General features: G+C 39.5%; 1 protein-coding gene across 1 annotated transcript in view; it reads left to right on the top strand.

Annotated features, from left to right (window-relative positions):
* Positions 1-15,000, top strand: part of LOC135107444 (trypsin-1-like) — a 54,800-nt gene that overhangs the window by 15,393 nt on the left and 24,407 nt on the right. The gene's annotated exons all lie outside the window — the stretch shown is intronic.

Below are 15,000 nucleotides of genomic sequence, written 5' to 3'. Positions count from 1 at the left end.
GAGTGATTCTGCTGCCAGACAAATGATACAAACCAAGGTTTCTGCTAGAATACCATTAGAAATATTTATATGAGAGCAAAACAGTATCTATATAAAAAAAAAAAACATATTGCTGTTTAACAGATAGGCCTACTGATGAACCTGCAATATATAAATAATACACCCACGGACGAAGTGTTAACAGCAAAAATTACTTATATTTCCCAGAGTATGGTCACATGCTTCCTAACTCTCCTTTTCATTAACCACTCGTTGCACCGCTGTTTTCTATCGGTTTTTGTTCTGATATTTTTCATGCACATGGTTATTACTATGTAACATGACGCTGCACGCTTCCTATCTTTTTTTTGTCGTACCATGCTGAAGTTATCGTACCGCTGTCAAACACTACAGTAGGTTGTCAGATAACCTTCGCTTAGCTGCAGCCAGAATTACATTGGCCAGACACCACCGTGTGGACAACATTGCAGCTGTGTCTGCAGATTTTGTATGGTCACGAACGAAGTCTGCCAGACATTGTATGCTCGTGTGTATGGAACCTTTTGAGCACAACGACGAGTATCAAGTTTACCTATGGTGACAGCTGGGTAGTAAAACACCGATCCTGACCGTCCCTCCTACGCGCAGCATATCCGGTAGTCTCCGACGGCTTGCCTGGTTTTATCCCTCCTGCTTTATAACAGACTCACCTTTACACGCATCTAACCGAACCAGATACGGCAGAACCTAGTATCGAGGCTCTCCGAGGCCGGAACCCTATACCTGCTTTTCCAACTGCTCTTCATTCATATTCGTAACGCACAAACACTCTTTCTTAGACAATAGACATCTTGTACCAGTAGGGACTGAGCAGCCCCTACTGGGGATTTATTTAAGGGAATACACAGCAAGAAAACGGCTAATATGGTAATGAATCGTTGCAGAATGCTTCTGTGGATACGGATAGTGAATAGTGGTGGTGACAGATGCCAGAAACAAGAAAGATATTACAAGTCTTAGTTTAATGGCTTCTGATTATAAATACCTGGTCATTACCGCCTCTGCCAAGGACTACAGGATGAGACAAAAGAAGATAATACTTGTTCAATCGAAAATAATACATCTCTACTTTGGAGGTGCCTCAATAATGGTGTCAATAGTACCAGCACGCGGGCCAGACTAGCCTTACCTTACGTCCGAATATTTTCTCATTTTACCATTCTGTACTTCATCACAGCGAGTACTTTCAACATGCTGTGTGTGAAGAAAGCTTTGTGTGAAACTTCATTATAAAACGTTCATGGCCAGGCACGGAACCCAGTCTCGTGCTGCCAGGGTAGGCATGTGGCTGGGACTCATTGATGGTCTCGGCCCAACTTCCACAGGAAATACACAGTCAGCTGCAGTCCTCGTTGACACTTTCTTAGAGCACAGTGGCGAGCATCAGCAGTCTGCCGCTCGTGACAGCTGGGTAGCGACATGCTTGTGTTGTTATTGTGTTGATCAGTAATGGCCGCTGGTGTTCTTTTTACCCCGAGTGATTCCAGATCTGATCCAGATCCAGATCAATGATCTAGATCTAATCAGTGTTGTAAATAGAAGACGCCTCAAAACGCATGTCTCCTTTCGCTGGGTGCTTGGCCTTGCAATGCTAGTACAAAACCAGCGGTAACCTTTTCCTTCCCCGAAACCTCACTTTATGAACAAAGTGAATCGCGCTGCCCTTCATGTGTCTTCACTTCATGACGCTGGGGCACGGAGTTTTCGCTTGGTCACATGGTATGTCACCGCCAATAGAGATCTTACGAGCATTCACCCCCCTCTGTTTCCTCCACGGTGGCACGGCAGTTGGTCTGACTTATGATCTTTGCCATCCGTAAGTCTGATTACGTCAGAGCTGCGCACGTTGTTGCTTTCCCTCCCCTACCCATCCTCGCTGCCCTTGTTTCGTCATACCCTACCCGATTAAATGTACCTTTATCCTAATCATGAACAACACCGACGTGCTTTAAGTTTAGGCCATGCTTTTCTGTTAGAAAAAAAAATGCTTCATCCACTCTGAGTTTAGAGAGAATTAAGTAATCCTCCACCCAAGGCAATCTGTGACTTTCATTCATAAAACAATGCATTACATCAAGCAACTTAACATCCAAAATTACATTCATTCCTCTGTCATGATTCATCCTTATTAACTTCACTTTATATGTCATTCGCTCTATTTTACATATTCAAAACTCATTATCGCCACAACTTCTCTGAGTCAGCCACCAGTGTAAACATTATCTATAAACAGCACTGAATCGGACAACATTTTTCTACTAACAATATTTACAAGGCTCAAACTTCTACTTAACATTCTTGCATTGATCTATCTTGTAATACTATCAATATAAACATTAAGCAACCAAGGAGACGAAGCACATCACCAGACAAGCCTTCTCGAGCACGAAACTCGCATTACTCCACACACTACCACATTTTTTTTTTTTTCTAGATTTCGCAAGCCTTTCCCCCATACATCAATAGTATTCTAACCCACTATCATCGCAAAATAAAGACTACACATTCATTAAGAGCGAAGGCAAATTTTCCTTGGAGGTTGTTTCATTTTGAGCTACCCGTCCCTGCCCGACCGTAAATCTGTATATTCAAACGCTAATATCTTCTGAACTACGAGCCCGATCGTAACGAAATTTGCACCATATGATAGCACAACTTTTTTTTTTTTTTTAATGATATAGTTTTTATCTCTTATATTGGATGAAGTCAATGTTTAACTTGCAAAAAAAAATAAAAGAGCGTCGAAAATGGAATTTTATAAAACCAACGTCAGTTTTATACAATTTTCACCAACTTTTGTTTTTTTTCTCAACAAGAGTGAATACATACTGCTGAACACAATATGAAATTTCCTATCAACGGTATATAGCATAACCATTCGGCTCTCGCAAAGCTTTTAGCTAGAGTTACTTGAATATTAGACAAGTGCCCAATGTGCAGGGAGGTGTTTCCACTCTTTTATTAATGACAGCTTCGCTCATCAATCGCCTTCCAGGTAGTTTACTGGTCTTTAGTGATGTGATTTGAGAAAACGAATTAAAAAAGCTCTCAAAGTGATATCTCAGAAAATTATATATATATATATATATATATATATATATATATATATATATATATATATATATATATATATATATATATATATATATATATATATATATATATATATATATATATATATATATATATATATATATATATAAAAGCTGAAAGCTTGAATTAACTGGACATGAATATACGACAGGGATTTAGGGTTTAGTACAGATTCTAGGAATAAGCAAATATATCGAAACAAAGAAAAAACTTACGTAAAATTCATCGCTTTCGACAAGTACGCGATGAACGGTTGGTTGCAGCCTTCGTCCTGTGTCTGACTTATCTGTTCCCTTGCAATCTTCATAACTGGTCTTTCCAAAAATCTGATGAACATCAATTATTCTTTTGCAGTACCGTAATGGTAGTTCTCTTATTGTGGTTCCAAAAAAAAATCGTTGTTGTGGCTCCTCCGGTGTCACAACATTTGGTGACCCTGGAGTGACCATAACAACTGGTAACCCCAGAGGACCCATAAAAATTGGTGACCACGGAGGAGCCATAATAATTGATTAACCTGGAGGAGCCATAATAATTGATTACCCCGGAGGAACCATAATAACTGGTGACCACATAGCACTCTACTTTAATTTCATGGTTTATTATTTAATTATTGATAACCACCTTTGTCTTTTTCTTCCTATTCATCTACAAATTTTCTTTCTGGTTTCATTATGTCATGGTAAAATTATTTGGTATAGTCCATTCATACAATCCTTATATTATATTATATGTGTATTACAGTATCATCGGTAAATATGCAGCTATTTTAGCACGGTTTAATTACCTAATTCCAAATTTTCTTTTTTTTATAATTCTTGAAGCCATAATTTTGATACCTGTCTGGATGTTTGTGAAAAAAAACTCTATCGTCTTTTAAAGTCAGCAAATAAAAACCAATAAAGAACCTTCCTAAGAACTTGAAATAAGAAGGGAGAGAAGTAGTGGAAATAGCCAGCTATGGTAATGATCTGGCGCGTCTACAAGCGAACAATAACGGATAGTTTTGGAATTACACAGATAAAGCCATGAAATAGGATTTGAAAATAAATTTGAGGAAATCCAAGGTGATGTTCATTGCTTTTATATTAAACCATGAAAATAAAGTATAAGATAAAGCTGCAGAAGATTATTACAACCATATTTCAAACAAAAAGTAATACTTCTACAAGGTGATGGAAAAAAAGTCAAAGATATCTTAAGAAAAGTAATTTTACACGATCGTTCAAGAGAAAGGTTTATGTAATATTCTACGAACTTGAATTTATGTATTAGAAACCTTCAGTCTTATGAAAATCCTGAAATAGAAACATCAGTGTTCAAAGGGATAAGATGAAAACATCATGATATAGAGAATGGATCAATATTGAAGATATCTTGATTGAAATGAAAAAAAAAAAAACTGGAATAAGAAGATAACAAAATACTTGGCTAGGGATGAACAGCAGAAAAGTGGATGTAGACACATAAATTTTTGCTGGAATGGCTTGGGATACACAGGCAACCAAAAGAAATTATTGTAGAAGGGTGGGAGAAGGTTTACTGCATGTTAAAGATTATTTGAAAGAAACAGATTAGAAAATAAAAACGAACCACTAACTTGGTGTATTTGTCAGGAAAAATAGAAAGATCAGAAACCCAAGTGAGGCCCATTGATGACAATGTTGCTAGTTGAATCTTGCCTCTTGCGGGCGTTATGTTCGGTAAATAAATAAAAAGTCCACTGTTGAAAGAAAAAAAAAAAAACATTAGTCAAAACATTGTCAAGTTACAAACAGTTTAAGATAATAGTTCATGAAACAAATGTTTTGCCCGCGATACCTTGTCACTGTACTGGAATCATCAAAGGTGAGAATCATAGCATCCATTCTAGAAAACACCTTGTGAAAATAATCTATGCTCTCAAGGCGACGAATCGGAAGCTGAGTAATCGCAAGGAGTTTCGTGGACGATACCAATAGCTGGTTCTTCATCGATAATTCAGCAAAGGTACCGAGGACGATGGGGTTGTCAGTTACCAGTATCACCATTGCACACCACGACACCATTCTCATCTGCAAGGGAAGTGATGTCTACGTTTTAAGCACCTACGCAGGTGCCAGATGAGTATATACTCGTGTGTGTGTGTGTGTGTGTGTGTGTGTGTGTGTGTGTCTGTGTGTGTGTGCCATTGCTTTGAATTACCTGCCGCGCCTGGACCGTAACCACGGACATCCAATCTTGCTGTGTCTTGTTGCTTTCTTGTCCTTTCACTGCCGTAAACAGCCCGAAGCCACGTGGAGGGTTTACAGCCATCAGTGTTTCCTGCAGATGTTCGTTAGCGAGTAAACATGGACAATATACTAATCATGACTAGAGTAACTTAGAAAATAAGGGGACAGTTAACCTATACAAGGCAGCTACAGAACAATTTCTAGATGTCATCATTGTCCATAATTTACATCAGAGTCGTTATTCATGGATCGCAAATCTTCCCTGATGAGCTGAAACATATTCGAGAACTATACCTATAGTACTTACCACAGCAGAAGAAGTCAAGGAGAAACCATCGTCGATGAAAAGTAGGTGGTTGCATCGCGGATCCATTGATGTTTCCATTATTTCGACCAGCGCCGCACGTATGCCAGAATATGCATGCTTTCCTGAAAAGATAAGAATATATATATATATATATATATATATATATATATATATATATATATATATATATATATATATATATATATATATATATATATATATATATATATATATATATATATATATATATATATATATATATATATATATATATATATATATATATATATATATATATATATATATATATATATATATATATATATATATATATATATATATATATATATATATATATATATATATATATATATATATATATATATATACACTAGCCAGGACACTAGCCAATGACAACAAAATTAAATGAAAAAAAATGCCCACTGACAAGGCGGTCCCCGAATAGGGTCCGAAGTGGTAGCCAAAAATTGCAGGATAAGTGTCTTGAAACCTCCCTCTTGAAGGAGTTCAAGTTATAGGAAAATGAATTTACAGAAGCAGGTAGGGAGTTACAGAGTTTACCAGAGAAACTGATGAATGACTGAGAATACTGGTTAACTCTTGCATAATAGAAGTGGATAGAATAGGGATGAGAGAAAGATGAAAGTCTTGTGCACCGAAGCCGCGGGACGAGGGGAGGCATGCAGTTAGCAAGATCAGAAGAGCAGTTAGCATGAAAATAGCGGTAGAAGATAGCTAGAGATGCAACGTTGCGGCGATGAGAAACAGGCTGAAGACAGTCAGTTAGAGGAGTTGATGAGAAGCTTTTGATTCCACCCTGTTCAAAAGAGCGGTATAAGTGGAACCCTACCAGACATGTGAAGCATACTCCATACATGGACGAATAAAGCCCTTATACAGAGTTACCTTCTGGAGGGGGTGAAAAAAAACTGGGGGAGACGTCTCAGAACACCGAACTTATTTAAAGTTGTTTTAGCTAGAGATGAGATGTGAAGTTTCCAGTTTAGATTATAAGAAAAGGACAGATCGAGGATCTTCAGTGTAGAAGAGGGGGGGCAGTTGAGTATCATTGAAGAAGAAGGGATAGTTGTCTGGAGGGTTGTGTCGAGTTGATAGATGGAAGAATTGAGTTTTTGGGACATTGAACAATACCAACTTTGCTCTACCTCAATCAGAAATTTTAGAGAGATCAGATGTCAAACGTTCTTTAGCTTCCCTGCGTGAACTGTTTACTTCCTGGAGTGTAGAACGTCTATGAAGAGACGTGGAAAAATGCAGGGTGGTATCATCAACGTAGGAGTGGATAGGACAAGAAATCTGGTTAAAAAGATCATTGATGAATAATTGGAAGAGAGTGGGTGACAGGACAGAATCATGAGGAATACCACTGTTAATATATTTAGAAGAACAGTGACCGTCTATCACACCAGCAATAGAACGGTCAAGAAGGAAACTTGAGATGAAGTTACAGAGAGAAAGATAAAAGCCGTAGGAGGGTAGTCTGGAAATCAAAGCTTTGTGCCAGACTCTTTCAAAAGCTTTTGATATGTCTAAGGCAACAGCAAATGTTTCACCAAAATCTCTAAAAGACGATGACCAAGACTCAGTAAGGAAAGCCAGAAGATCATCAGTAAAGCGGCCTTGTCGGAACCCATACTGGCGATCAGATAGGAGATTGTGTAGTGAGTGGTAGATGTTAAAGAATCTTCCTGTTGAGGTTAGATTAAAAAACTTTAGATAATCAGGAAATTAAAGCAATAGGACGGTAGTTTGAAGGATTACAACGTTCACCCTTTTTAGGAACAGGCTTAATGTAGGCAAACTTCCAGCAAGAAGGAAAAGTAGGTGTGGACAGAATTGAAAGAGTTTGACTAGGTAAGGTGCAAGCACGGTGGCACAATTTCAGAGAACAATCGCGAAGAATTTTAATAGGTAGCATGAAGTGGTCAGAGGATGGAGGAGAGGGAGGAACAAACCCTGAATCGTCGAAGATAGAGTTTTTAGCAAAGGTCTGAGCGAAGAGTTCAGCTTTACAGATAGATGTGATAACAGTGGTGCCACCTGGTTAAAATAAAGGAGGGAAAGGAAAAGAAGCAAATTTATTGGAAATGTTTTTTGGCTAGATGCCAGAAGTAACGAGGGGAGCTAGATCTTGAAAGATTTTGACATTTTCTATTCATGAAGGAGTTTTTGGCTACTTGGAGAACAGAATTGCATGATTCTGGGCAGAAATAAAGGGCCCATAAGATTCTGGTGATGGAAAGCTCAAGTACCTTTTGTGGGCCACCTCTCTATCATGTATAACACCATACCATACCATACCATACTATCATCTCTGTTATGCGCTCGGCACACAGAGACGGGTTTCTGTCACGGAAGCAGTAGTCATTCCAAGGAAAATTAGCAAAATACCTCCTCAAGTACCCCCAACTAGCAGATGCAAAACGCCAGAGGCACCTCCGCTTAGGGGGATCCTGAGGAGGGATTGAAGCGGTAGGACAAGATACAGATATGAGATTGTGATTGCAGGAGCCCAACGGGGACGAGAGGGCAACAGCATATGCAAGATTAGAGGTTAGGAAAAGGTCAAGATTGTTGGGCGTATCTCCAAGATGGTCAGGAATACGGGTAGCGTGTTGCATCAATTGCTCTAGGCCGTGGAGGATAGCAAAATAAAAGGCTAGTTCACCAGAATGGTCAGTGAAGGGAGAGGAAAACCAAAGCTGGTGGTGAACATTGAAGCTTTCGCTTTCCTCTTCCTCCACTGACCATCCAGGGAAGGGAGAGGAATAGGATATGACTGCACAGTATCCACTTCAGCATGCTGTCGAGAAGTTAACCATCTCTCTTTCAGTACTGTTTTTTTTTTTTTAGTATAGTATGATATATATATATATATATATATATATATATATATATATATATATATATATATATATATATATATATATATATATATATATATATATATATATATATATATATATATATATATATATATATATATATTATCTAGTACATAAAAATGGTGACCGCAGTGGAAGGAGTCGACGCTACAAGTCATCCTGCCTCACGTGTCCTGCGTTCTCGTCGCCAGCTACTCTAGCTACCTTCATCGCCTCCGGGTAACCTGCTAATCCGTCACCGACGCAAGCTGCTACGCTACTACATATCTACGGTGCTTTCTTCAAGCTCCTTTCCGGGCTTCTTTCAAGCTTTTTTACGCCGAGCCTGTCCCGCCAGCCTGGGCCCGTGCGATTTCAAGCTGTCACCGACGTCGTCCTGTTTCAAGTCTGGACTTTTTAAGCCGTCAACGACGCAACTTTTGCAGCTTTGCTGCTGATCCCGTCGTTCTAGGACATAAGAACATAAGAAGAACATAAGAAATAAGGGAAGCTGCAAGAAGCGACCAGGCTTACACTTGGCAGTCCCTGTATGAAATATACCTACCTATTTCCATCTATTATCCACATCCATAAACCTCTCTAATCTTCTCTTAAAGCTCTCTAGTGTCCTAGCACTAACAACATGATTACTGAGTCCGTTCCACTCATCTACCACTCTATTTGAGAACCAATTTTTTCCTATCTCCTTCCTAAACCTAAATTTTTCAAGCTTGAACCCGTTATTTCTTGTTCTACCCTGGTTCCTGATCCTAAGAATTTTGCTTACATCTCCCTTGTTATAACCCCTATACCACTTAAAGACTTCTATCAGGTCCCCTCTTAACCTGCGTCTTTCTAAAGAATGTAAATTTAACAACTTCAATCTTGCCTCGTAAGGAATACTCCTCATCCCCTGTATCCTTTTAGTCATTCTCCTCTGTACTGATTCTAATAGACCTATATCTTTCCTGTAATGCGGGGACCAGAACTGCACAGCGTAGTCTAGATGAGGTCTGACCAGTGCCAAGTATAACTTTAATATTACTTCCGGCCTTCTACTTTTAACACTCCTAAAAATGTATCCTAGTACCCTATTTGCCCTGTTTCTGGTTTCTATGCATTGTTTCCCTAGACGGATTTCAGAGCTAACTATAACTCCTAAACCTTTCTCGTACCCTGTACCTACCAGAGTTTGGTTGTTTAATGTGTACCTATTGTGTGGGTTTCCTCTACTTACGCTAAAGTACTTTGCATTTATTGATATTAAATTGCATTTGCCATCTATCCGTCCATTCATTCATTCCATCTAAATCTGCCTGCAAGGCGATGGCATCCGATTCTGAGCTAATTAATCTACCTATCTTTGTGTCATCCGCAAATTTACTATCACTACTAATTCCACTATCCAAGTCTTTGATATATATATTAGAAATAACAATGGCCCTAATACTGATCCCTGTGGCACCCCACTAATTACATGACCCCACTCAGATTTCGAGCCGTTTATTACAACTCTTTGTCACTAAGCCATGACCCTATCCAGCCTAACACCTTCCCATCTATCCCGTGTGCCCTAACCTTTCTCAGGAGCCTTTGATGGGGTACCTCGCTTTGGATCTCATGCCGTCAGTCTTCACATCTGCAAGTTTTGATGTTTCCTGTCCGTGTGGTGTTTCTTGCTCTTGGCTTCCAGTCCATAATCTGCCACGATCCACCACACTTGAAGATTTTATCGCTATAATGTGCGTTATTTGTGCAGTGTTATGATTTTTGTAGTGCATATTTATTTTGCAATTTATTTGGCATAGAAACGCTTTGTTCTCTTGTTTTATAGCCTCTAGAATTGTCCTAGTTTTTTTTCTTGTCCTGCGAATCGCTATGTTGAAGTCACAGCTAGTGTGAGTTTTGTGTTTGGCCACTGTGCTCTCTTTTCTGACGTCTTTGCTATGTGAGTTTTGTGATTCGCCAATGTGTACTCGCTTTTCTGACTTCTTTGTTCTGTGAGCCTTGCGGTTAACTATAGTGCATACATAACGTGTCTTACACAGATAAGCGCGTCGTTATTAAGTGAAGTATGTGCTTCAATGTGCTTGCATCGCCCCATATGTTTTGTAGACATCAGGGCATGCCTAAAAGGGTGGCCGAGCATTGTACTGGTGTGGGAACACACGCCCACACCCTTGTCGCCCACATTTCATGGCGCGCCTTTCCCCTGGGACATGACGCAAGCCTCCGGCCGCCTGCCTATCACCACGTGGGGGTGAGGTCAACCCTCACACCCTTTATCTTCAGGACGCCAGCCCTGGCCGTGACCTGACCCGACCAGCAACCACCCCTACATTAGCCAATATCCGACTGTCCTCGGTGGCGGACACGCCCAGTCGCGTCCACCCAGGCCTCGGAGGTGGACGTGTCACCCGCAGGCACTTCACCTCACTTCATTATTATCATTTGTACAGTTTTATTTTATTAATATAACGCAGCAGCATTACCACCGTGATTTCTTTGGTTACTTATAATCAGCACTAACTCATCACTAACCAGACATTCCTAGTACAATAGAATTTAACTGCAAATACTATGCATGCTTATTAAGATGGCACATCCATAGATAGGTAAGCACACTCAAAAATATTGTTACATATTCAGCATGATACAAACTGTCCCATGGACGGATCCAGTGATAACAGGCTACTCATGTTGCCATCCCTGCGTGTGGTTCATGCAGCTGCACCTGCATTAATCAAATGAGCGGCACTCGTATATGAAGCAATAGGATTTGAGTTGTTACAGTGACGCTTCATGAAACAGTAAGAGCCTTAGTCGAACACGCTCACCAACCATAATGAGACCATCGGTTTGTTCAGTGTGAAAATCGAGAAACCACATTGCAATGATTCTTTTTTCAAGTGTGTGTACCTATGCGTACACTACCGTAGCGCGAGCACACACACACACACACACACAAACATAGGTTTCTCACCAGTTTCATGTGGTACTAAAGTCCCAACTTCGTTCACGGACGTGCCCAGCAAGAAAAGGAGAAAGGTGGCTGGCAGTATCTCCATTGATTATATCCTGAAAAATTGAGTAATGTTAGCACGGTATATCGTTTCATTCAATAACTCCTTATTTTCCTGTAAGATTTTTATCAGTTTACAAATTTGGAAAGAGGGACAATCTCGATCATGCCTGTGAAACTCGGATATGTGGATGACTATACTTATACTTGTATTTATAAATTCTAGTGTATAGAACATCTCCCCACTATTTCCAATTCTTCCATTCTATTGCTCAATGTTGCCCATGTATCTATGATTACTGACAGCAGACCTGTCTCTGTTTTCTCCTACTTTCTTTATTCTCACTTACAAAAGTATCACTGTGTCTCTGTTTTCTCCTACTTCATTCTCATTTACAAGACAAAGCTCACTGTTGCATCTATGTAGGCATCAACATATCGACGTATCGTCGCTATTGAATCTTCTGAACTTTATATCATATGACTAAGACTTCATTGTCATTTTTATATTAATCAAATTTAGCTGTCCAATGTATCTGTTGTAACCTACGCTTTCGAAGAAGAAAGGAAAGACAAAAATGGAAAAAAAAAGGTTTTAAAAAACAAGAAAGACAAACTAATAATGAAGGAGAAAAAGTAGAAATCGAAGTTGTTCCAAAACACTTGTGTAGAAAAACACTTTCTGAAGATAGAAGAGAGGCTGTCGCCAAGGTAAGCAGGATTAAACAAGACGAGGAGGAAAGTTGGACGCTGCGAACTCTAGACGCTCATAACAGGAAAACAGTCATAAACCATCAAAGCGAAGGCAGCTCATGAAATTTAACAACACTGTTATTTTATTTTATTTTATTTTATTTATTTATTTATTTTTTTTTAATGGAAGAATGACTCTGTCCTAGGGCAACAGAAAAGAAGTACAAAAAAACTAGCAAGGTGCAAGCACGGAGGGATAGTTTCGGAGAACAATAGGAGGGACTCCATCAGGTCCATAATACTTCCGATGGTTAAAGCCAGCGGGAGCATGAAAAACATCATTACAAAGAATTTTGATTGGAGACATGAAATAGTCGGAGGTTGGAGGAGAGTGCGAATACGCCCTGAATCAGCCAAGGTAGGGGGGCGAGAGAGACAAGGGATTTGCTGCCCGGTTCCCAGGAGTTGTGACATCGGGAAGGCAGGTGTTCTACGGCGGTAAAGTGTCAAGCGGGCACTTCCTAGTGGCCGTACTATGTTGGCTAGTAGTGATGCTCTTCCACTGCATCGTGTGTGCTCTTGACTCTCCTGCTGAGAAATAAAGCTTATCCGTCTATCATAAACAGCGCGTTGTCTCGTAGGTCTTGCTCACCATGATCATCCACTCTCACTTCAGACACTCACCGCGACCTGCAGGGGCATGATGGTGAATAGTGGGATGTCCACGTGGGCGTCCAGTCTGAGTGGGCGATATGGGTCTGTTTCCTGTATTGACTAGGCAGAGAAAGAGGCCGGGTCGTCTGAGGAAGCCGTGACGCTTCCCTCCCCGCTCTTCTTGTAGCCATTACGATATTCTGCTAGATATAACGCTCGCCGAACGTTCCGAGATAGCACCCCCACTACGAAGATAAATCGGTGTTGGATATCAGAAGGCTCGCCGAGTGGACGTAAGTTATCGGCGAGCGGTTTGCAAAAACTCGGCTGCCTGGCAAAATTTGCAGTCACACCAGCAGAACCAATTGATTCACGATTATAGTTGTTCTCTTAGACTGATTCCTGGTACCTATAGATGTGGCTGCAACATTTTTCTAGACACCGACCTCTCAGGAACATGGATCGTTCCACTTCCTGATTAAAGCCAGTGATCGACCTGAAGTCTGAGATAGAAGTGACTGGGGCTTAAGTTGCAACAATACTACAGCTGATCTCTTAATATTTTGTCCTTAGCAACAAACTTGAATCATACTAAACGACTAACTGTTTTTTGCTAATATGATCTATTTTCTTGAATTTATTGGTACATTTTAGACACTCACCGACATAATATTGCATCTTTTACTATCTTCTACTGTTATTTATATGGTTACAGCTCTTCTGAACCTGCAAACTGCTTGCTTACCTTACGACCTTCCGAGGCATTTATGCACAAGAATTGTACTTACTTTCAGCCTTGTTATATCTACCTACCTACCTTACTAATGCAAGCGTCAGCCAGTATCTTCATTCTTCCATCCCTTTCACTGATGAACTATGGAACTCTCTTCCTGCTTCAGTGTTTTCCCATGCCTACGACTAGAACACTTTCAAAAGAGGAATATCAAGATAACTCAGAAACTTTCTCGGATATTTTACATATTTCTTTACATTTATAGTACTTTTGTTTATCTGTAAATTCAAATGACTTCCACTATCTTGAGTTAGTTTGTTTATTGTCAAATGGGTTTAATGAGTTAACCGCGGCAGTAATTTATTTAGGTATCTGTAGTGATGCTAAATGGCCAAGTGTTCTTAAGCAGTGCGGTATTAAATCAATTATTTTATCAATTTATATTAATAATTTGATTACTTTAAACTTTCCGATGTTAATGAAGTTTGATACATCATTGATCTGTGTGCTTGAACTTCCTTGGTATTGATGTGTTGTTAGTGTTATGATGGTTATAATGAGAGTAATTTTTCATTCATTATTTATTTTACTTGTTCCGTTGATTGACGATTCATCACAACATTTTAAGCGGACTTTAACATTTTTGTTCGGAGTTGATGATCGTTTGGTGCGCCACATTTACTCTATGCATAGTGAATTGGAACAGTTTTTGGTTAACTTTCTTTTTCTTAACCACTAATTACGTTTACAAAAAAATATAATAACACTATTCACGCCCTCAAGGCATTACTGTTTAATATCTTGACTTAAAATACAACATTGGAAAGAGCTGGCTAAACGTGAACCCTAGTAACAGTGTGTGTGTGTGTGTGTGTGTGTGTGCCATCCTTACTGGTTAAGTGTTGGCATGACTAGTAGGTTCAGTAATGGAAATGTTGGTCTGTCAGTGGTAGAGCAGTAGCTTGTGAATGGCACTCACTCGGATAAACAGTGATGGACATCGTTCTGAAATTAGCATTTTTTTCGTTCTAAATCCAGTGGCATGTGTTTGGAAAAATTATGTTTTGTGTAATATAACATAGGTGTTAAAAATTATCTGCTTGTACCCAGATATATTTCTTCAAATCCATTGTAGGGCTTCCTGTTGGGAAACGTTACTGAATCTTGGTGCTCAGGATTATGAGTAGTAGATAAGTTTTCATAATATTTGTCTTTTGTTGTAAAGATATCCTGATAGTCACATTCGAAGTGCCTATATAATCTAGCTCTTGTATTAATATGCCCCTCCCGTTGCCATCGTCGTATCCACCTATAGACTGTGGTGACGCTGGAGCCGGTGT

Source organism: Scylla paramamosain, chromosome 15, assembly GCF_035594125.1.
Source record: "Scylla paramamosain isolate STU-SP2022 chromosome 15, ASM3559412v1, whole genome shotgun sequence".
In the NCBI taxonomy this organism is placed as follows: Eukaryota; Metazoa; Arthropoda; class Malacostraca; order Decapoda; family Portunidae; genus Scylla; species Scylla paramamosain.
This window is presented reverse-complemented; position numbering and strand designations above follow the sequence as displayed.